Source organism: Megalobrama amblycephala, linkage group LG4 (genome assembly GCF_018812025.1).
Source record: "Megalobrama amblycephala isolate DHTTF-2021 linkage group LG4, ASM1881202v1, whole genome shotgun sequence".
NCBI lineage: Eukaryota > Metazoa > Chordata > Actinopteri > Cypriniformes > Xenocyprididae > Megalobrama > Megalobrama amblycephala.
The window spans coordinates 43,242,982-43,265,358 of NC_063047.1; the positions used below are offsets into that span (position 1 = coordinate 43,242,982).

General features: G+C 37.0%; 1 long non-coding RNA gene across 3 annotated transcripts; it reads left to right on the top strand.

The window, feature by feature from the left end:
• The first annotated feature begins 18,003 nt into the window (after positions 1-18,003).
• Positions 18,004-19,808, top strand: LOC125266134. 3 transcript variants are annotated; one of them, XR_007184448.1, is made up of 5 exons: positions 18,004-18,644; positions 18,738-18,799; positions 18,926-19,068; positions 19,368-19,430; positions 19,533-19,808. It is a non-coding gene; the product is annotated as an uncharacterized LOC125266134 (long non-coding RNA). The 3 variants fall into 3 exon arrangements; XR_007184447.1 differs by lacking the exons at positions 18,004-18,644; positions 18,738-18,799 and having other exon boundaries at positions 18,811-19,068; positions 19,162-19,430; positions 19,533-19,806; XR_007184446.1 differs by lacking the exons at positions 18,004-18,644; positions 18,738-18,799 and having other exon boundaries at positions 18,822-19,068; positions 19,533-19,790.
• The last annotated feature ends 2,569 nt before the right edge of the window (positions 19,809-22,377 follow it).

Consider the following 22,377-nt stretch of genomic DNA (forward strand, 5'->3'; position numbering starts at 1 on the left):
CTCAGTTAACTAAGGAATAATTGACTCCGGGCCATTGAATTATTAGAAAAATAATGCACACACAAGGTGGCAATGTGGTCACGACACTGTCACGGTCTCAGTGCCATCGACAGCGCCAGACCTGCCAACTCCGCCCACTAGATTATTATCACCCGAATTCTAATCACCTGCACCTGCACATGCTCATTAGGACTCATTTATAGAGGGTATGCACGTGACGTCACCGTCGACAGCTACGACTGCGGTCATGCCCGCTAAGCGGCAAAAGACTGAGCGGCAGCATTGGTTTTTAGCGTGAATGTCGCGAAAAACACACAAAACACATCCAAAACGGGAAAGAGCTTTGATTGACTTTACAAATAGCTTTGACACAAAATCTGAGGTATATATTTAAAAACTGCAGAAAGCAACAGGGAAAAAAGCAAATGGATCACTGCAATTCACAGAAACCGCTGGACTCCAGCAGAGAAACATGGATCTGCAGTTATCATTTTGTGTCAAATTGTTGGATTTTGAGGTAAAATCATACCGTATATATTGTATTGTTATATATTATGTTGACAACTCATCAATTAAATATTTTCATCTTATATTCTGCATAATTGGGTGTTTTTCAGTAAACAACACTGACAAAAACTATACTGTAGGGAAAACACCCTAGGAAGTAAAATGAGCTCAAATGAAATATTTATAGGGAATTATAAAGAGTTGTTTAGATTACGGCCGAGCAACTGAGTCGTCCAGCGTTCATTTGCTCGAGCCGTAATAAGCTCTTGTAACGGATATAAATATCCAACAATCGTGAAAACACTGATTAGAGCACGGTAACTAAATCGATAGTTTAAGACATTAAATTTTAGAATCACATAATACAAGACACTTTCTTTTTAAGATCTACAAGAGATTTTATTTATTCTAACACAAACTAATCTAACACAAACACACGCACATACACACACACATACACATACATTCATACGCGTTGCAGTAAGAAGGAAATGAGAGAGAAAGAGTTTTGAGAGAGAGAGAGAGTGAGTGATATGATTAACAGAATTCCTATCAATGCATTTCAAAGACCCGAACGAACCATGAATCATTCATTTAAATGCACCAGTTCAGTTTTCATCTGGAGGTACTTGCTTGCGTTGACTTAAAGGTGAATTTCCCTCGTCGTGCAGAGAAGGGTTTCCCAAGTCGATGATTGGTCCAGGTCAGGTCCGTGTGAAACAATGAAAGGAAGTCTCTTTGTCGCTGGAGTTGAAGCGGCAAAAGTTGTTGGTTCAACTTTGCGGCGAAACTTAGGACACAAGACTTTCAGCGGTAAAGGAAAATTAAGTAAAAGAAAAGAAAAGTGAGTGAAGGTTGGATGGCTTGAATGAGCTGCTTGTCTGTTCTTTCTTGTTACTCCATTGTTCTTGGTACTAGTCTTGACTTCTTTTCCCAGAATTAACCAACTCCTCAGTTCACTATCTTGCAATATGATCATTTAAACTTAGTTGTTTGTCACACCTCTGAGGAGTCTTGGCCAATCAGACATTGTCCTGTTTCAAGAGGGCCTTCCTCTGCCCCCAATAAAACATAAGTGTTACATCCCGGTCTGTCTCTGCTTTAGCAGAGTGCCATTTTAACATCATTTCTATTAACTGGAATATGATACATTTTAAACAGATTTCATTCAAGCCATGACTTAAGAAAGATGAAAAGAAATAAATCAAGTCCAAATAAGGCATACTTTCAGTCATTCAGTCAAGAGTTAACACATTTACATGAATTGTGAGTGTTCTAAAGCCTAACTGTTTACAGGTAGTACTTGTGGACACATAATGCAAAATGTATGTAGTTAAAAGATGTTTGATAAGTCCATTAAAATTGTTGGAACAATTTTGAAGCAGTTTTATTTGTAGAACAGTCTCTTTGGCTTTCCTGTGAAGTAAGGAAACAAAAGGGGTCTGCATTGTCTCTCTGTTTCTTTGCTCTGGTGATCAAAGGATCTATCTTCTTGGGTGACCCTTTGGTATGTCACTTCTCCTGCTATCAGGAAGCATAGGGTCGTAAAAGCCATCAGCATTGGTTCTCTCTGTAGACGAGCCGGAGCCGAAACCTTGATTCTGAATTTAGAAATATGTTTTGAAAGAATCATCTGAATGATTAATTTGTCTGGTTCGTCCACAGTTCCTACAATACTATAAAACTATATGTTTTAGGGCTATGACGATATAACATTGATATAAGTGATTACGTGGATTTAAACCTACCTATATTGTAGTTATATCAAATATTCACAGGCAGATTTGCTTTTACGTATTTCCCTGGCGTCGAAATCAGGCACATATAAATGTCAGGAAACACGACTCCTGGCTGCATGTCAATATCCATGGATTAGGTTTATTTGACAAGTTGTAAGGAACACATTCAGTTCCAACCTTTAGTGTAATTCGTTAGTTGTACTCGCGTTTTCGCAGTTTCCCCTATTAAATCCAGTCACGCAGCAGCTTCTTTTGCCACTCAGTCCAGTTTCAGCGGGAAAGTGATGTCGATGCATACCCTATATATATATAGTATATACGGCCACTTCACACATGCACCATTGTCTGGTCTTGTGTATGCCTATGAAAAGACTTACCCGACTACTCACCTTGGAAACTTACCCATCTTCAGTCTGTCTTCACATCCTGCCAATACATTGTCTGCACCACATACCAGTCAGAACCTGCAACAAACAAAGAACTGTGAATGATCAAGCTGAGTGTAAACCTGCTACATTGAATTCCATACTCACCTGTTTGCTTCATTGAACATCGTATGAATAAAGACAATGTTGTTTACTCTTCTCCTTCTGTTATGGTGACAATGCAACAAGGAACAGAAGCTAGCAATGTCCAGAATCCAGCTCCCAATCCATTCACTTATCTGGTACAATTGGTCAGACAAACACTCAGACCACCAGTCACCTTCATTGTCTGCCTCTGCCAGTCCCATGGCCTGACCCGCGAAATACTCAGGAGAGACGGATGAGTGCAGAGGGTTCAATCTCCAATGTTCACTATTCTTCAAGATGCAACCACAATTATATCCAATGGATCGAGTGAAGATACATCATCTCCTGTTTATCTGGCAGAGCGTTGCAATGGGCTAATTCCATCTGGGAAGCTAGTGGACCTGTGACGAATTCCCTGACGGCACTTCAAGGAGGTTTCTGGCTAAAATGTTGAGCGCACTGTCCGTGCATGATCACCTCTTCAGTTTACGTCAAGGTGAACTTCCTGTTGCAGACTATGCTTTGAAACTTCGCACATAAGCAGCTACAAGTGGTTGGAATGAAACTGCATTAATAACAGCTTACAGTCAAAGACTTAACTCCAATATTCATCAATAAATGGCCATGGAAAATGGTCTGGAAAGCCTTATTCAATGCTCAATTTGCATTCCAAAACGCTTGTATGCCTGCTTGCTGGATCAACCCACTCACACCCGTATGCCTCACCACCTTTTGGATCTCCAGCACCAGAACCCAGTAGACAAGTAGACACTATCCATCTTTCTAATGTGGAGCGTCAAAGACAAATTCACATCCATCACTGTTTATACTGTGGGGAGGAAGGACACTATTTACCATTATATCCTGTTCGACCACCACGCCCAGTGGTGAGTACAGTTCAACTACCAACTATCATAACTTCTCATTTATCATCTGTTTCAGCGCAAGCTCTCATTGACTCTGGGTCCTCTGGCAACTTCATCTCCCAACTCCTTCACATACTCTGCATCTTGGGAAAACCGCTGGGCTATGGTTACATCAACCATAAAACACCCACAGTAACACTCCACATAGGACATCTTCATGAGAAGATCATCTCGTTTCTGCTGCTGGATGGATCCACTGCTCATGTCATCCTAGGATGCCCTTGGATGTTGAAAACTCATCTAGGGTATGTTGGACCAGCGGATAAATCCTGAGATTTGTATTAGAGAAATGTATTAAACCTGTCAAGAAACCAGTCATCAAGAAAATCACTCTTCAGAACTTCTTAATTCCACCTGTTGAGTGTCAACACAACAGGAAATATCTCCTGAGTACCAGGCGTTCCAGGATGTCTTCAACCAAATTATCACCTCATCGGCCATGGGACTGTGCCATCGATCTGCTGCCTGGGTCTACGCCACCTAAAGGAAGGATTTATCCACTGTCCATCCTGGAGCAGAAGGCCATAGAGGAGTAGCAGTTCATCCATCCATCCATCAACTTCACCTGCCACTTCCAGTTTCTTCTTGAGGCCCTGCATTGACTACCGAACTCTCAACTCACAAACCATCAAGTTCCGGTATCCTCTTCCCCTGGTCCTAGCCACCCTGGAACAACTTTGAGGTGCCTAGATATTCAGCAAGTTGGACCTGCGGCGTGCTTATAACCTCGTTTGAATATGTGAGGGTGACGAGTGGAAGACTGCCTTTGTAACACCATCAGACTACTATGAGTACCTCATTATGCCATACGAGCTGGCTAACTCACCCTCCGTATTTCAAGGTGTCATGAATGAGGTGTACCTCCATCACTTTGTCATAGTTTACATCAATGACACCCTGATCTACTCCCGGGACCTGTCAGAACATCACCACCATGTGATGCAGGTCCTTCAAAAACACTGAGTTCCAACTCTACCTGAAACTTGAGAAATGTGAATTCCATAAAGACACCATCCACTTCCTCGGTTACATCCTCTGTGAAGACGGCATCCAGATGGACCAGGGGAAAGTTGAAGATGTTCAGAACAGGCCACAACCCCAAACTCTCAAAGAGTTACAACGTTTCCTTGGTTTTGCCAACTTCTACAGAAGATTCATCGCCAATTTCAGATCAGTTCTCCACTCACCTCACTTCTCTGTGATCGGCCCAAGCCTCTGTCCTGGAAGCCTTCTGCACAGCTCCTGCTCTTGCTCATCCCAATCCTGAACTGCCGTTCATGGTTGAAGTGGATGCTTTTACCACTGCTGTGCTATCGCAGCGACAAAGGGAACCTTCCAGACTCCATCCATGTGCCTTCTATTCAAAGAAATTTTCTATGACATCGGCAAACTTCTGGCTATTAAACTTGCCTTGAAATATTACTCTTTAATCCTGTAAATTCCTGGCATTTTTTTGCAGTGCCTGTTAAACTCGCAGCACATTTGAAATTCTCAATTTTTATCAGTAAAAATGTTTCCCCCAAATTGTACAGCCCTACGTTGTTTGATCTGAGATGCAACTACCCTTCTAAAATTCATACACTCTGAAACAGCATGTTTCCAAACAAGATGCAAATTGCACTGGGAACAATTCACTTTCATGTCTGAACAGAATGTTGATACAGATTAAAACTTGATCATCACATTTTCTCCTCAAACAATCTTCACATTGTATTGATGAATAGGTACAGACAAAGTGAGAGAGAATGACCTCGCAATTCAAAAGCCTGAGCAACAGAAACAATCATAGATAAACCAGCTTTTGAAGTGCAACATGATGTCTTAAGAGGGACGAGCTTTGCTTTTTTGTAATGCGGTTGAAGATATTTGCATCTGTATAGACCTCTCCTTCAGCAGAAGATGTACTCTTTCACAAACAGCCATAGAAACAGAAATGGCCATGAACGTCTTCTTGCTTTTCATCTTTGTGACATGTTTGCACTGAAAACTTTAGTAGTCTAGCACTCTCTTCTGCTAATATGCATCGGAAAAAGGGAAAATATTTGCATTAGAAGAAGTTGCAGCTTTCAAATCTACAGGTCGTATTGATCTGTTTTTAACATCTATTAGCCCAAAGGCGTTTAAACCAAAAAACTAAAAAAAACTAAATAAATAAATGGAGAGATATAGGACCATGGTCACATCATCATATTGATAAATGTGTTTATTATAATTAGCCGCCAAAATTATCATAAAGATTATGCAGGGTGTTTGTAATTTGACTTCTAACACATCATCCAAACTGACAGTGTAAAGGTTCACATTTATTGCAAGTCAAAATAGCACGTGTATGAATTCATGATGGCAAAATAGAAAAGGAAAATAGATGCGGAGGTTAGACTTCAAAGATGACATTCAAGCATAACAGTTTTTTTTTTTTGTTGTTTTTTTGGCTGGTGTAATGCATCAGTTTATTCATTCCAAGTTCAAGGTGAAGTAAGTGTGTGATATTTTGCATACTTTGTTCGGCATAGTTAATTAGAAGTAATTAGCAGGTTGATCCCCCTGTACCTGTTTAAAAAAGTTTTATATATATATACACACACACACACACACATATACCAGTGAAAAGTTTGGAAACATTACTAGTTTTAATGTTTTTGAACAAAGTCTCTTATGCTCATTAAGGCTGCATTTATTTCATAATAAATACAGAAAAAAAAAAAAAAACAATAATATTGTGAAATATTATTATAATTTAAAATGATGGTTTTCTATTTTAATATACTTTAAAATATAATTTATTCCTGTGATCAAAGCTGAATTTTCAGCATCATTACTCCAGTCTTCAGTGTCACATGATGCAATCATTCTAATATGCTGATTTAATACTCAGTTATTATCAATGTTGTGCTGCTTAATATTTTTTGGAACCTGTGATACTTTTTCAGGATTCATTGATGAATAAAAGGTTAAAAAGAACAGCATTTATTCAGAATTTAAATCTTTTCTAAGAGTATAAATCTTTACTATCACTTTTTTTTTTTTTTTTATCAATTTAACACATCCCTGCTGAATAAAAGTAATAATTCCTTTCAAAAATAAATAAATAAATAAATAAATACTGACCCCAAACTTTTGAACAGTAGTGTGTATTGTAACAAAAGATTTCTATTTTAAATAAATTTTGATATTTTTTATATATTTTTAATCATCAAAGAATCCTGAAAAAGTATCACAGGTTATAAAATAATATTAATCAGCCCAACTGTTTCCAACATTGATAATAAATCATCATATTAGAATGATTTCTGAAGGATCACGTGACACTGAAGACTGGAGTAATGATGCTGAAAATTCAGCTTTGATCACAGGATATAAATTATATTTTAAAGTATATATATATATATATATATATATATATATATATATATATATATATATATATATATATATATATATATATATACACACACACATTACACAGTGGCTGGGGAGCTTCTTTTCAAAAACGAATGTGCAATCTTCCAATGTCGACATTTTAATTTTTGGTGAAAAGATTGATATAGTCACTGATTTTAAATGTCGTGACTTAATAATGGGCTTAAATCTTCATTTTAAGAAAATGGTAAAAACTATTACATACAGTATAACTTGGTGAATTTAGACAAATTACAAACCTTAATCACTCTATGGAAGGCATTTACGCATGCTCTGATCCGTTCCCATATGTCTTATCATCTGACATGCTGAGGTCAGGCTGGTGAAACTGTGAGTAAACCATTGGACTCAAAGAGTACAAAGAGATTAAAGTTTTTGGACAAAAAGCCAATTCAACACCTCAGGATAATGGAGAAACATTATTTCTTTTTGGCTCTGACACAAGTGTGTGTGTGTGTTTGTGCGCGCACATGACATATTGTGTGTATTATCTAGATTTTCTTTTGTTCTGTGTTATTTGACTAGTCTACTTCCACTTTTCTCCGGGTGACCTGCCAAGAGACTGCAGATGGTGCGTAGCATCAAATGGAAACATTTATGTTCAATATTGTGCACGGTCCCTTTCAAATAAATAAAACAACATTTAATTAAAGGGGAAATGAGATTATGCCAATGATGATGCAGTGAAACTATACATTAGCAACATGATTTATATTGCACTGTAATAAACACACAAAATATATTCAGCTAATAACTAAACAACTACTTTATACCAGTGCTAAACAGTAATATACAGTATAACTAACTAAGAGAGACTAGAAAAGCACATTTGATTGTTACAGGGTTGTGCTACAGAAACAGTGTTGCCTCTTTTGTCACACAACTCTACTAATTACTGCAAAAAAGATTAAAATGTGACATGTTTTCCAAAGACCTTCAAAATGACTTTCAATGGAAACAATGGCAAGTGTCATTCCCAAGGAACTGATTAACTTTAGATTGAAGCATCTGTAAAAATGCATCATTGAAAACATTATATTTTTTGCTTGAATAAAGCCATGTTATCACAAGAAGCACATTCTTTTAGGTAACCTGACCTTCACCTGATTTGTGTTACTTATTGCCCAGATATATTGTTGCATTTTGCATCTATTGTGGTTTGAATGTGTCTTCTGAAGATCATAGGAAGGAATAAGGATGAGTAACAGGCAGGCAGTCTCTTACACGAGGAAGATTGCTGTGATTAGTCGGGGTCCGGGGGGTTATTTGGCAGCAACCTCGTTAAGAGTTGAACTGTGGCGAGCGGAGAGGAGTCTGTCAGTGTTTGTGTCTGCCGCGGTCTCTGTCTCATCTGTAACGGCAGCCTGAAGCAGTGGGCCTTAGTCACCAAACAAGTCTCAGCGCCCGGTCCCCGTCTCTGAATGTCACAGCTGTGGGACTCTGAGAAAAAACATGTTGTTAGCTTTCTTTTCTCTCTGATTTATTCCCTTCTGCTCTGGCAGTGCACCACCAGTGTGCAGCTCGAACGCCTGCCAGCATGTCAACCCAATATACATCTGTGGAGGTGGACTGATAAAAACATTATTCCTGTATTTGAGACTTTAAAAATAATTGTTTATATTTTGAATTGTTTATATTTTGCTACAGAAGGCTCAAATTAACATGTTATATTGATGTTATTTTTAATTTAATACATATTGTAATTCTTACATAAACACAGTGACTGGGTTGTTTTAACCCAGCAGTTGGGTTAAATGTTTGCTCAACGTGCTGGGCAGTTTCATTTAACCCAACTATTATTTAAAAAATACTATATGACTGACTTAAAGGTGCCCTCGAATGAAAAATTGAATTTATCTTGGCATAGTTGAATAACAAGAGTTCAGTACATGGAAAAGACATACAGTGAGTCTCAAACTCCATTGTTTCCTCCTTTTTATATAAATCTCATTTGTTTAAAAGACCTCCGAAGAACAGGCGAATCTCAACATAACACCGCCCCCAATATTTGCATATGCCAGCCCACGTTTCCAACATTATAAAAGGCATTACACAAGGGCAGCCAGTAACGTCTGGATGTGCGCAACCAAATCATCAGACTAGGTAAGCAAGAACAACAGCGAAAAATGGCAGATGGAGCAATAATAACTGACATGATCCATGATATCATGATATTTTTAGTGATATTTGTAAATTGTCTTTCTAAATGTTTCGATAGCATGTTGCTAATGTACTGTTAAATGTGGTTAAAGTTACCATCGTTTCTTACTGTATTCACAGAGACAAGAGCCGTCGCTATTTTCATTTTTAAACACTTGCAGTCTGTATAATTCATAAACACAACTTCATTCTTTATAAATCTCTCCAACTGTGTAGCATTAGCCGTTAGCCACAGAGCACTATCAGACTCATTCAAAATCAGAAGTAAACAATATAACAGTATACAATACTCACATAATCCGACGCATGCATGATGAACACTTTGTAAAGATCCATTTTGAGGGTTATATTAGCTGTGTGAACTTTAAGGCACTGTTTAAGGCAAGCGCGAGCTCTGTGGGCGGAGAGCACGGGATTTAAAGGGGCCGCAGCATAAAATCGGCACGTTTATAATGATGCCCCAAAATAGGCAGTTAAAAAAATGAATTTAAAAAAATCTATGGGGTATTTTGAGCTGAAACTTCACAGACACATTCAGGGGACACCTTAGACTTATATTACATCTTTTAAAAACATAATCTAGGGCACCTTTAAAATGAACCCCAAAAAATCAGACACATAATTACTAGATGCAACAATAATAATCAAAAGGTAAACATTTATTAAGAAGCAATTTAATAAATGTTTATTGTTTAATTATTATTCATTAAATGTAATAAATGTTAATTTATTAAACATATTAATACATATCAATTTCCAAGCATGCAATATAGTGATAGATGAGTTAAATAAAACTACGCAGCATGTTGGCCAAACATTTAACCCAACCACTGGGTTTGTCCATTTTCAACCCAACTTGGCTTGTTTTAACCCAGCAATTTTTAGAGTGTAAGGTTATTATTCAATAATTCCATAAATTAGATGCACATTCACAGTTTTGCTATTATGACATTTTTTTCAATTAAAATATGGGCAATAAACTATGCAAATATTCATATTCCTGTACATAAGTCACATAATAAACTTACCTTTCGGATCAATGTCTTTTTGATTCTTTACTTTTTTGATTCTATACTTTGTCTGTCATTAATTATTTATTTTTCCAAATAAATTGTCAAACACAATTTACATTAATGACACTTTGCAAACATATGTAAATATTAATAAGAATAATATTAAAAATCTGTAAACGTTTAGCCAGATATATGGGGCTTCTTTGAATCATTTTACATGTTGTGCCTTGACAAATAAATGACCAAATGTATACAATAATTATCATGAACATGCTAAACTTACATCTAAACATGTTACTTTAAAAGTAAAAATCTTCCCTCGTCGTAACTTGTACATAGACACTATCTTCTACTTTTGTTGTCTTATTCTTCAGAAAATCAATTTGTCATCACTACCCAGGCAAATCCAGTGATTAGTTCCTCCTTTTGAACATGTTTTTTTGTACTTGTTTAAGCATAAATCAAATAAGCTTTATTGAGGTTTATGCTTTAGACAAGAAAACAATTGCAACAAATGCACTACGTGATTGCTTTTCATATTCAGCGAGTAATCATCCAGTATCTGAATTTCTGCATGATCCCTCAGGATTCTATGAAAGTCATAGTTTTGTCAGCGTACACAGGCTGAGGTTTTCATCATTACATCTTTTGAACTCAGTATTGATTGGAAAGCATGACCGCAAAGGGTCATTCATGTAATTTTACTAGTCCATAGCCATAAAATAACGTTCTTTCTACTGTCCTTATCATATATTCCCTCTAGTCCTTTTACTCTGCAAATAAAGAACTTTTATGCCCGCCATTAACATGCTTTTATGTGGACGTTAAGAGATAATTGCTACCTTCGAAATTCCATTCAAAACGTTTGCGTTGATCGAGAGGGTAGAGCAAACGGGCGAGAGCAAAGCCAACAGTGTTGACTTCCCCATTCATCAAAGACCCTCATTAACAGAGACAAAATCGATCTGCCACGCCGGAGAGCTAACGCCACTGGGAATCTGCATCAGCGACGTCTCAGTTCGGCAAAGGAGTCACGCCCTCCCACCTCGACTCGCCAACCAGCACCCGGCTCTAATTAGATGCTGTGAAAGTTGCCACATCTAACAAGAGTGAGTAGAACGATCCGATGAACTCTGAGAGGAAGAGCAGGAGTCCAAGGACTATTAGCAGCATGTGTCTGTGTCCCTGTCTAAAGGTCACATGTCATGTCCCAGAGCTCAGAGGTACTAAAGGGCATTTGTCTGTTAAGTGTGTCGAAGAAACCGGTAATAATTATCTGGCTTCAAGATGGCTTCAAGATTTTGGCACTATGATCCGAACCAATTTTTTATCATTTTAAATGATCATTTTGGAGACAAAATTATTCAGAGCTGCAGTTTAATCTGATATAATCTGATCAAATGTCTAAAAAACATTTGTAATTAATTTCTGTAATTAGGGTCATGTGGCCAATGGTGTGAGGACCACGAATCACATTTTTGAGGGCCTAAACATGCTCGAAAACTCATAAAACTTTGCACATGCAGCAGACGTGGTGGTGGGTTTCAGAATTAGGTTTCAGAATTATGGCTTGATAGCGCCACCTGCTATTGATTATGGCTCGATAGCGCCACCTGCAAATTTTCAATTAAGTGCCAATACCTACAAGCTCAATACCTACAAAAAAAAAAAAGTCCAAAATCATTGCAAAATCTGAAAACTCAACAGGAAGTAACAAAATCCAATGATAAGCCTGGTTTCTCCCAAGTTTTTTTTTCTCTATTTTAACACCTATTTGCCACTTGTTTGCCACCTGATGTCACCTGATGGAGTTTGGGTTCCTTGCCGCTGTCGCCTTTGGCTTGCTTAGTTGGGGACACTTGACATTTGATATTCAACAGTATTCTTGACATTTATTCAACAGTGCTTCTGATCTGCCTGCATTGACACTATTATTTAAGAGCTGCTGTGCAGCCAAATTATGTACCAGTTATCAATGTAAAGCTGCTTTGATACAATCTGCATTGTAAAAAACGCTATATAAATAAAGGTGACTGACTGACAACACTTGGCTAAGTGCTAACGTATGCGATTACTGCCACAAAACTGGAAGTTGTTGTAACTCAAGCATACAATGTCCAATCTGCTCCAAACTTCACATGCTTGAGAAGAGTCCACCGTGCCCACCTTGCTCTGTTTTCCTAAAGCCACCAGGTAGCGTGGCACGGGTGTGAGGGCCCTTTCATCGCTGCTTTTGACAGAGTATTTTATCTATCTTATAGAAAACAATTGTAGAATTAGTTTGCTTACTACAAAAGCCAGAAGTGTTTTGAGGCCTCTTGGCCTACATGACTGTAAGGGTCAGATGTATCTGAGAAGTTACCTTGTCCACTAAGCATATTTCGCTGGTAGTTTTCCACCAGACAACAGAAGAATGTGAAATGAATAAGATCATTATCAAGGGTGTCATGTGAAGGCTTCTTGCCTCTGGTGAGTGTTGATTGTTTTTGATACAATGTTTCATTTTGCCTATGAGAAAGGGTTGACCATTAATTGGCAGAATTCCACCACGAGAGATTAAGTAAAAAGATCTAGACTAGTTGGCAGTCGGCCACCCTTACAAAGATAATTATCTCTTGCATAAGCAACACCTGCAGTTTAATTGGTGAAGTGACTGTGGTAAAAATGTTGGGAGACTTCAGGAAGAGAAAGGGAGGAGAGCACCTGTAAATGAGATCATGGAAAAGAACTGTAGGGGTGGATCTCACACTGTTTTAACATAAGAAAAATGTATAAAAACTGTGCCTTGGAGAGAGAGATTCAGATGTGGAGCTGGCATCTCACTTTGTTGCTTGTCAATAAAGTTAAACTTCTGGAGATTCGACTCTGAGAGTTTTCTTTGAGACCAGGGGCCTCATTTATAAAACTTTGCGTAGATTTCATCCTAAAAGTGTATGTACACGCAAAAGCTAAATTCTGCGTACGCACAAAAATATTCAGATTTATAAAACCATGCGTATGCCAGAACCTGCACACAAATCCCTTTATAAATCCCAGTCAGTGGAAATCACCATATATGGAGCTTATGACGCCTAGTTTAACTATGCATAACCTCATCTGCATATCATTTCCATGCATGTTCCCATCCATGTGACACCATGGTTAACACCGTCAAAGGTACAAGAAAATATTAGATATGGACTAAAAATGTCATATGTGCAATATACTACATTGATAAAAATCATCCAATATCCTCTAAACAAAACTGTATCAAATGCTTCAGATAAAGGTTTTAGAATAGAGTTGTTTCATTCATTTCCACTGACCAAATAGTACTTTAATAGTTTGAAACAATTCAAATCAAATTTATGCAGTTTTACTGATAAGGTGAATATATCTTTTAGGATGTTTATAGTCTATTTTTAGTGGAAACAGATCGGCCTGCTTATTTATTGCAGTGTAAATACAACTGTCTTTCTCGGCGCGTCACTGACAAAGTATTTAAAAAAGGAAGCGTGCAAATTTTGCCATTTTCCTCAAATTATATCCTTCAAATACAGTGGTAATTGTTTGAAGATCCTTCACACGTCATCAGCACCTCTGTGCAGCTGCGGTTATACAGTAAGCTATTTTCATTGGATCTCTTCAAACTGGAAAATGGACCGTTCGACCACCGAATCCAGCAGTGTCTTCCATAATATCTAAGTTAAGTGTGCATCACTGATCGTTGTTCTCGCTAAAATATTTTGTCATAATAATTCCTCTTTAAACTAAACTGCAGATGTTGTGCTCCTAGCGCTCCTCGCTGTCATTAAAGCAGCGTGTCACAGGAAAAGTGATCGAAAATAGCACATCTACTATCTAAATTCATATCATTTTTGTTTAACTTCTCTGTAATGACTGCGTAATGTAATTTCAGCGCTTATCGCCAATAGTGAAAGTGTAATGTTAATGTGCATATCAAAATGAAAATGTGAGTTTCCATGCAAGTTTAAATCATTCTTTTATTTATTTAAACTGTTATTGTGAACATGCACTGTATTTATGATTATGATTCATAATGAGGATTTAAAGTGGTTTTCCTTCATCTGCCGTCAGTCCCGCAGCTCACCATCGGTGTCGCCAATTCCCTTTGTCTCCAGAATGTGCGTACGCACGGCTCAAAGTTTGCTTAAAGGTGCGCACATTCTCCCATCAAGTTTGTTTTTTATAGATCACAACCTTTGCGTGGGAACTGGCGTACGCACAAAACGAGGCACGCTTTATAAATGAGACCCCTGAACTGAATGAACATCGAATTGGCCACAACACTTGCAGCTTTAATTACATTTTTAATTACACCGTTGATCCATCCCTTACACCTTAACCCACTCTTAAACCAACCCATTCCACCAAATCTGTCCCTAAGCTTACCCGTGTCCACCTCAATAGCAGCACAAGTGTTTTGCAATGCAAAAAGGACATTGTACTTATTTTTAATGTAAGTACACAGTAATTAAGGCCACCTTCATACAAAGTTGGACTGAAAAAAAAAAAAAAAAAAAAAAAAGTAGAATAACACAAGTGCACAATTAACAAATTACAGTATGAAATATGCCAAATATGGTCATGATGAAGTCTAGGCTGTTTCATTTGGTTTAGTAGCAACTGTTTCACAGTGAATCTTAATCTTAAATAAAACATCTTTCAGAAACAGCTTCATATCTGTTTATACTTCAGTTCATGTAGTGTTCAGAATAGGTTGCATTTGTAGGTGTGATCATAGTATAACTGAAACCCTGTTTATGGCCCTGCTCATAACACAGAATATTTATAAAAATGTTATAAGATGTGGAGGGAAGGGGTGTCAAAAAGCTTCAAAAATGTATGTATCAAACTTACACTGCATGATAAGATCATTTGATGTCCGTTCAAGTCACTTCAAATCATGTTGAGTTTTTCATGTGTGCAAACCTGTCCATCAGATCTGATCCCATGAATGTGTGTCAGTCGTTTGCTCTCATTCTGTTCCTAAACAACAACCTTTACCATGTTAAAATTTTGCAGTCACCCGTACTGTATCAAACAAGAGTCTTGTTTTGACAGCACTTACTTTTCTGAGCCAAACAAGCCGCGGTCACACGCTCAACACGATGCTGACTCCAACAACACATGACCTTGAGGTTATTTTTCCATCGAGTCAGTCTCCCTCCAGATGCACATCTGGGGAATTTCAGGAGGGAAAACAAGATGGCTGTAGATTTTTAGAATCTTTAAAAGGTCACACTTCCAAACAAATGCCAGCAGTGCCAAGCCTTTTCCCCCTAGAAATAGCGATCTGGCAAACAAAGAGTCAGACTCCATGCGGAGAGACATTTTTATGATGGAAAAGGTTTTAATATGAGTTTGGCCTTTAATTAAATGCTTTGGATTGATTATTTTGTGAAAGCTGAACAGGAAGAAAGCAGAGAAAGCAAGATAGGACTTACAATTACAAGCAAACCTTTTTAAATGTCTCTCACCACAGTTTCAAGGCCTGTCATCTTCCTCTTTGACCTAAAATGTTAATTACCTGCCAATTCAGTAGCAGTACAGTTATAGTTATACTAATACTAATATTAGTTTTAGTAATACTTATCATCGCCTGTTTGACCATTTCTCAGTTTGTCTAATTGCTCATCCCGTTGACCTGTTGTTTCATAAGTTATCTCATTGTTTCTTTGTTTTGCTCTTTGTGCTTTTGCCATATGCAGCAGACACCAGAAAGAATTGAAATGTCTGTACTAAATTTTAAAAAAGGACGATCTTTAGGTTTATATTGTTTCTATTGCAAAAGGGCATCTTTTTGTTTGCCATGGCACATTTGAAGCGTTCAACCCTTGACTTCTGGTTGACAGAAAATGCTTTATAAGTTCTCTAGGCGTGACATTTAATACTGGGGTTAGCACAATGTAAAGGTGGTCCGGGCTACTTCAAAGAAAGGTTGACTTCAGCCAAGCATCAAAACCTGCAAACCAGTCCACTGCCTTCAGGGTTTCATTTCCTACAGTGTGCAAGCATGGCCTTCTAGATTTTAACTCACTCAGCTTTTTTTTTTTTTTCCATTGATTTATTCCTGATGTATTCTCCTATTGTTTCTGATGTAGTCTCACTAACACATCACATCTTATATGTGTACTGGGTTTCTTAGAGAATGTGTCACATTAGAACTGATAGTTGGTTGACAGTACATATACTGGATGTTTCACTTTGAAAGTGTTTCGAAAGGTGCAAGAAGCACTTGGGTTATATAATTTTGCAGAAATGGCGCCACAGCCATGTTTTCCAATGAGCTTGTGTTGTGTTTTTTGTGGAATGTTTTTTGTTTATCAGACTAAATATGACTATGTTTATAGCAACCGCATAGCAACACCTTAGCAACTATATAAAACTAGAAAATAAATAGCAACACCCGAACAACTACATATGTATGTGGACTGCAACAGACAGCAATCTTCTGCACAAAAAAAAAAAAAAATGATTTAACACACTATATTGCCAAAAGTATTGGGACCCCCCCTCCAAATCATTAAATTCAGGTGTTCTAATCACTTCCATGGCCACAGTTGTATAAAATCAAGCACTTGGACATGCAGACTGCTTCTACAAACATTTGTGAAAGAATGGGTCGCTCTCAGGAGCTCAGTGAATTCAAGCGTGGTAGCGTGATAGGTTGCCACCTGTGCAATAAGTCCATTTGTGAAATTTCCTCACTACTAAATATTCCACGGTCAACTGTTAGTGGTGTCATAACAAAGTGGAAGCAATTGGGAACAACAGCAGCTCAGCCACGAAGTGGTAGACCACGTAAAATCACAGAGCGGGGTCAACGCATGCTGAGGCACACAGTGCGCAGAAGTCGCCAGAGTCAATAGCTACAGACCTCCAAACTTCATGTGGCCTTCAGATTAGCTCAAGAACAGTGTGTAGAGAGCTTCATGGAAAGGGTTTCCATGGCCGAGCAGCTGCATCCAAGCCTTACATCACCAAGTGCAATGCAAAGCGTCGGATGCAGTGGAGTAAAGCACGCCGTCACTGGACTCTAGAGCAGTGGAGACGTGTCCTCTGGAGTGACCAATCACGCTTCTCTGTCTGGCAATCCGATGGACGAGTCTGGGTTTGGCGGTTCCAGGAGAACGGTACTTGCCTGACTACATTGTGTCAAGTGTAAAGTTTGGTGGAGGGCGATTATGGTGTGGGGTTGTTTTTCAGGGGTTGGGCTTGAACCCTTAGTTCCAGTGAAAGGAACTCTTAATGCTTCAGCATACCAAGACATTTTGGACAATTTCATGCTCCCAACTTTGTGGGAACAGTTTGGGGATGATCCCTTCCTGCTCCAACATGACTGCGCTCCAGTGCACAAAGCAAGGTCCATAAAGACATGGATGAGTGAGTTTGGTGTGGAGGAACTTGACTGGCCTGCACAGAGTCCTGACCTCAACCCGACAGAACACCTTTGGGATGAATTAGAGCGGAGACTGTGAGCCAGGCCTTCTCGCCAACATCACTGCCTGACCTCACAAATGCGCTTCTAGAAGAATGGTTAAATATTCCCATAAACACACCCATAAACCTTGTGGAAAGCCTTCCCAGAAGAGTTGAAGCTGTTATAGCTGCAAAGGGTGGGCCAACTCCATATTAAACCCTACGGATTAAGAATGGGATGTCATTAAAGTTCACGTGCACGTAAAGGCAGGCGTCCCAAAACTTTTGCCAATATACACTCTTAGAAAAAAAGGTTCTTTGGGGTTCTATATAGAACCCTAGGGTTCTTTAACCAACTTTATAGAACCCTTTCTGCCAAAAAGGTTCTATATAAGGAGAAAGAACCAAAGGGTTCTTTGGGCTAAATGTGCTTTATATACATTATTAGTGCTTTATTTAAATTATTACACTATTGAACATTATATTTGTGTTTTTACTTCAATTTTACTTAGGCACACCTTTCATTCTGAAGAAAACAAACTTATATACATTTTCAAGTTTAATAGGTTTATTAGAAAATAATAATTGCCGCATTATCCTGTAATGAAAAAAAAAATCTAATTGTTTCTGGATCTAGGCGCTAGGGGCAGAATTCTGCCATCTGCTGGTTAAAGAAAATCCTGTAGGAATGACTTATATTCTGAAAGTCAATTCTTATAACTCAACCCTCCAAACAGATGCATTAAATGATCTTCGACATAAACAGCGAATAACTTGCATGTGTATGCGCTGATCAGTTCTGTACTGTCTGCACGCGCAGTGTCGGATTTCAGCCGCGCGAGTCGTGCGCGAGTAATTAGAATGCGCGTGAACGCAGCATTTTAAACTTCAACCGTTACGGACGTCCGTTTGAGCTCAGCGTTCGAGAGGACGACGATTAAATTGGTAAGTGAGAAAATAATATCTCTTACGTTATTTTAATGACATTTGCCTAAATCCCTGATATTTGTACATACCTTACATGTTTTTTTTTTCAAGAATCAAAAAGAAGAAATGTGGTTTACGGTGCTGTCCGGGCCTGCGCTATTCTCCGCCATGAGGTTTGTCATTTCTTACATGAATTCCTAAAATCTCTGTTAAAAAACGGTTGTGGACTGTTCAAAAAAAGTTGCGAGAGTTCATGTTATATCCTAATACACTTTTCTTTGTACTGTTGATTGTATTAGAAAACGCACAAGAAAACGATGTTTCAGGAGCAGTCAAATCACGTGATCACTGTACACCCAGACTGTTATAAACATGAATTCAAGAGAAACCACGAAGAACAAAGAGAGGAGGTGATGAAGATGCTTCTTCTGTGGATATAGCTGTGAGTATTTGGTGTTTGCAGTTATAGCACACTTTTTTTTCTGAATTAATTGAAGGCCTTATTTATGCTAAACACTGTATTTGGTTCTTGAAGATGCATTATGAAATGAAGATGAACAAAAGACCTTCAACTGCAAACCAATGACACAAAAATGTACATTATTTTTACTCACAGTACCAACTTTGGGAAACCTGTAAATCTGCTAATCTGAAGTGGCTTATATTTGTTTTCTATTTTCCATGTTTAATGCAATAATTAATAATAATAAATTAATATTTCTGTTTGCACTCTCACTGCAGGGATGGACTCTGGAGTGCAGCATTACTTCAATAAGATGAAAATAACACACCTGTATGATTCAAGTAAGTTTTAAGATGTAATTGTGAGAGATTCCTTTCTGTTTTCTGTTGTACTGTACTCTCCATAAGTCTAATACATTTTTCTGACCTGCATCTCCATCTTAGGATGTCAAGCCCCCTGAACGCAAAGAGAGTCTGCATCAAAATGGACGTGAACCTGACTGAAAACACAGAGATGTCAAAAGTATCTGTTGGCTGTCTACTTTTTGTTCAATATGGAGCATCCAAATGCCAGTTTCTTTCATTCAGCACTATTTAGCCCTTCTCAGTACTGAATTTGCCGCCATGGGTCATTTGTTTTTATTGTTTAAATGCTTATCTGAATGTTAAATTATAATTTAATGCTCATGAATTAAAAAAAAAAAAAAAAATTCTACTAGCTAGTCTTTTAGTTCATTTTTTTAGAAACATTTATTTATGTTAACTCTTCTAACTATTGCTCTATGAATTGCAATGTTTTATATTGCTTGTGTCATTGTAAATGCTAATAAAAATGTCTTAAATGATTACATATTATTTTGTTGTGTTATGCCTATAGGTATTTAAGTTTTTCTAGTGATAAAGTAACTATATATAAATTATATAATTCATAAAATTTAATTAAAATAAATTAAAACTAAATCAATAAAATGAACCCATAAAAGGTTATATATAGAACCTTTTTTTCCTGGCAATAAAGAACCCTAAAGGGTTCTTTTGATTGAACCCTTAAAAAGGGTTCTGTATAGAACCTTTTAGGGGTTCCAAATACGTAGCGCCTGATAGAACCTTTTAAGGTTCTATATAGAACCTTTTCTTCTAAGAGTGTAGTGTGTGTGTGTGTATATATATATATATATATATATATATATATATATATATACAGTACAGTCCAAAAGTTTGGAACCACTAAGATTTTTAATGTTTTTAAAAGAAGTTTCGTCTGCTCACCAAGGCTACATTTATTTAATTAAAAATACAGTAAAAAACAGTAATATTGTGAAATATTATTACAATTTAAAATAACTGTTTTCTATTTGAATATATTTCACAAAGTAATTTATTCCTGTGATCAAAGCTGAATTTTCAGCATCATTACTCCAGTCTTCAGTGTCACATGATCCTTCAGAAATCATTCTAATATGCTGATCTGCTGCTCAAGAAACATTTAATGTGTACAATTGTACAAAATATTTGTGTACAGTTTTTTTTTCAGGATTATTTGATGAATAGAAAGTTCAAAAGAACAGTGTTTATCTGAAATCTAATCCTTTGTAACATTATAAATGTCTTTACTGCCACTTTTGATTGATTTAATGCATCCTTGCTGAATAAAAGTATCCATTTCTTTAATTTCTTTTCAAAAAAATAAAAATAAAATTCTTACTGACCCCAAACTTTTGAACGCTAGTGTATAATGCTACAGAAGCTTTGTATTTCAGATAAATGCTGTTCTTTTGAACTTTCTATTCATCAAGGAATCCTGAAAAAAAAGTACACAATTGTTTTCAACATTGAAAATAATCATAAATGTTTATTGAGCAGCAGATCATCATATTAGAATGATTTCTGAAGGATCATGTGACACTGAAGACTGGAGTAACGATGCTGAAAATTCAGCTTTGCCATCACAGGAATAAATTACTTTGTGAAATATATTCAAATAGTACACAGTTATTTTAAATTGTAATAATATTTCACAATATTACTGTTTTTTACTGTATTTTTAATTAAATAAATGTAGCCTTGGTGAGCAGACGAAACTTCTTTTAAAAACATAAAAAATCTTAGTGGTTCCAAACTTTTGGACTGTACTGTATATATATATATATATATATATATATATATATATATATATATATATATATATATATATATGTGTTACATGCCAAAGCTCCAGCTCAAATATCATGAGCTGGAGCTGATAGAGGGTCAAAAGAGCTCAAAGAAATAGTGGAGAGCATAGCCACAGCTATCAACAAACTCCAGCACCCCACAAAAGAAGATCATCGACTGAGTAAGAGCTGAAGAGCAGCAAAGAACAAGGACAGCTCTCCTGCTGGAAGTGGACCGAAGCACATTCAATCCACAATAGAGTGTCCGATGGTGAAAAGCCCTGAAAGATCTGATGAGCACAAGCCACATCTGATGATGCTTCCCAGCACATACATAGGATGTTTTTCTGCAAAAGTGATATTTTAGTATTATTTATATACTATTGTATTTTCTATTAATATTTTTAATGAACTTTTATTTTGATTTGTTACATTTTTTTTTGTATTTTTGTTGTGTGCTTTTGTCTTTTTTTTATTTTATTTTAATTTTAGTTTTAGTTCATTTTGAGTTTTATTTTATTTCCAGTTCGTAATTGTAACACTTCAACAAGGGGTCATTAATTGAGAAATTAATTTTCCTTGAGCATTTGATATATAAGAGGTCATCATACTATAAGAATATCCTGTAAGTTTCAGAACTGAAAACTTCATTGTTAATACAAAAATAGCTTTTAATGTTACCAAGTCCAGCAAATGACTCGTCTAGGAATGTTGCAATTTTGGAGCAGGCTTTGGAAACAGACGTTTACGATATGGATGCGACGTGTTAATTCTATGAATTAAATTTTTTTTAATAGAATGCGATCAAAGAATGCTCCCTTTGCAATCGCTGGAGCTGTGTGCGAGCACGAGCAATAAGTTCCTGGCTGCAGTTCACTTTATGGCCACTGGTGTCACTAAAAACAAGTATTTTAATTCTATGTATAGCCCATTTAAACATTTTACTATATGTTTGGATATAACTATGCTGGGGTAACAGTTGACAGCTCGTTTAACTATTGTCATATTTCATGGTCATCACATATGCTTACAATGGACACAAATGACATTTTCCTACCATTTCCTTACTGTTCATTTTATTCCTTCATTTATTTAAATCTAATTGATTTATTTGTGTTCATGTGCCTTTCCGAGCG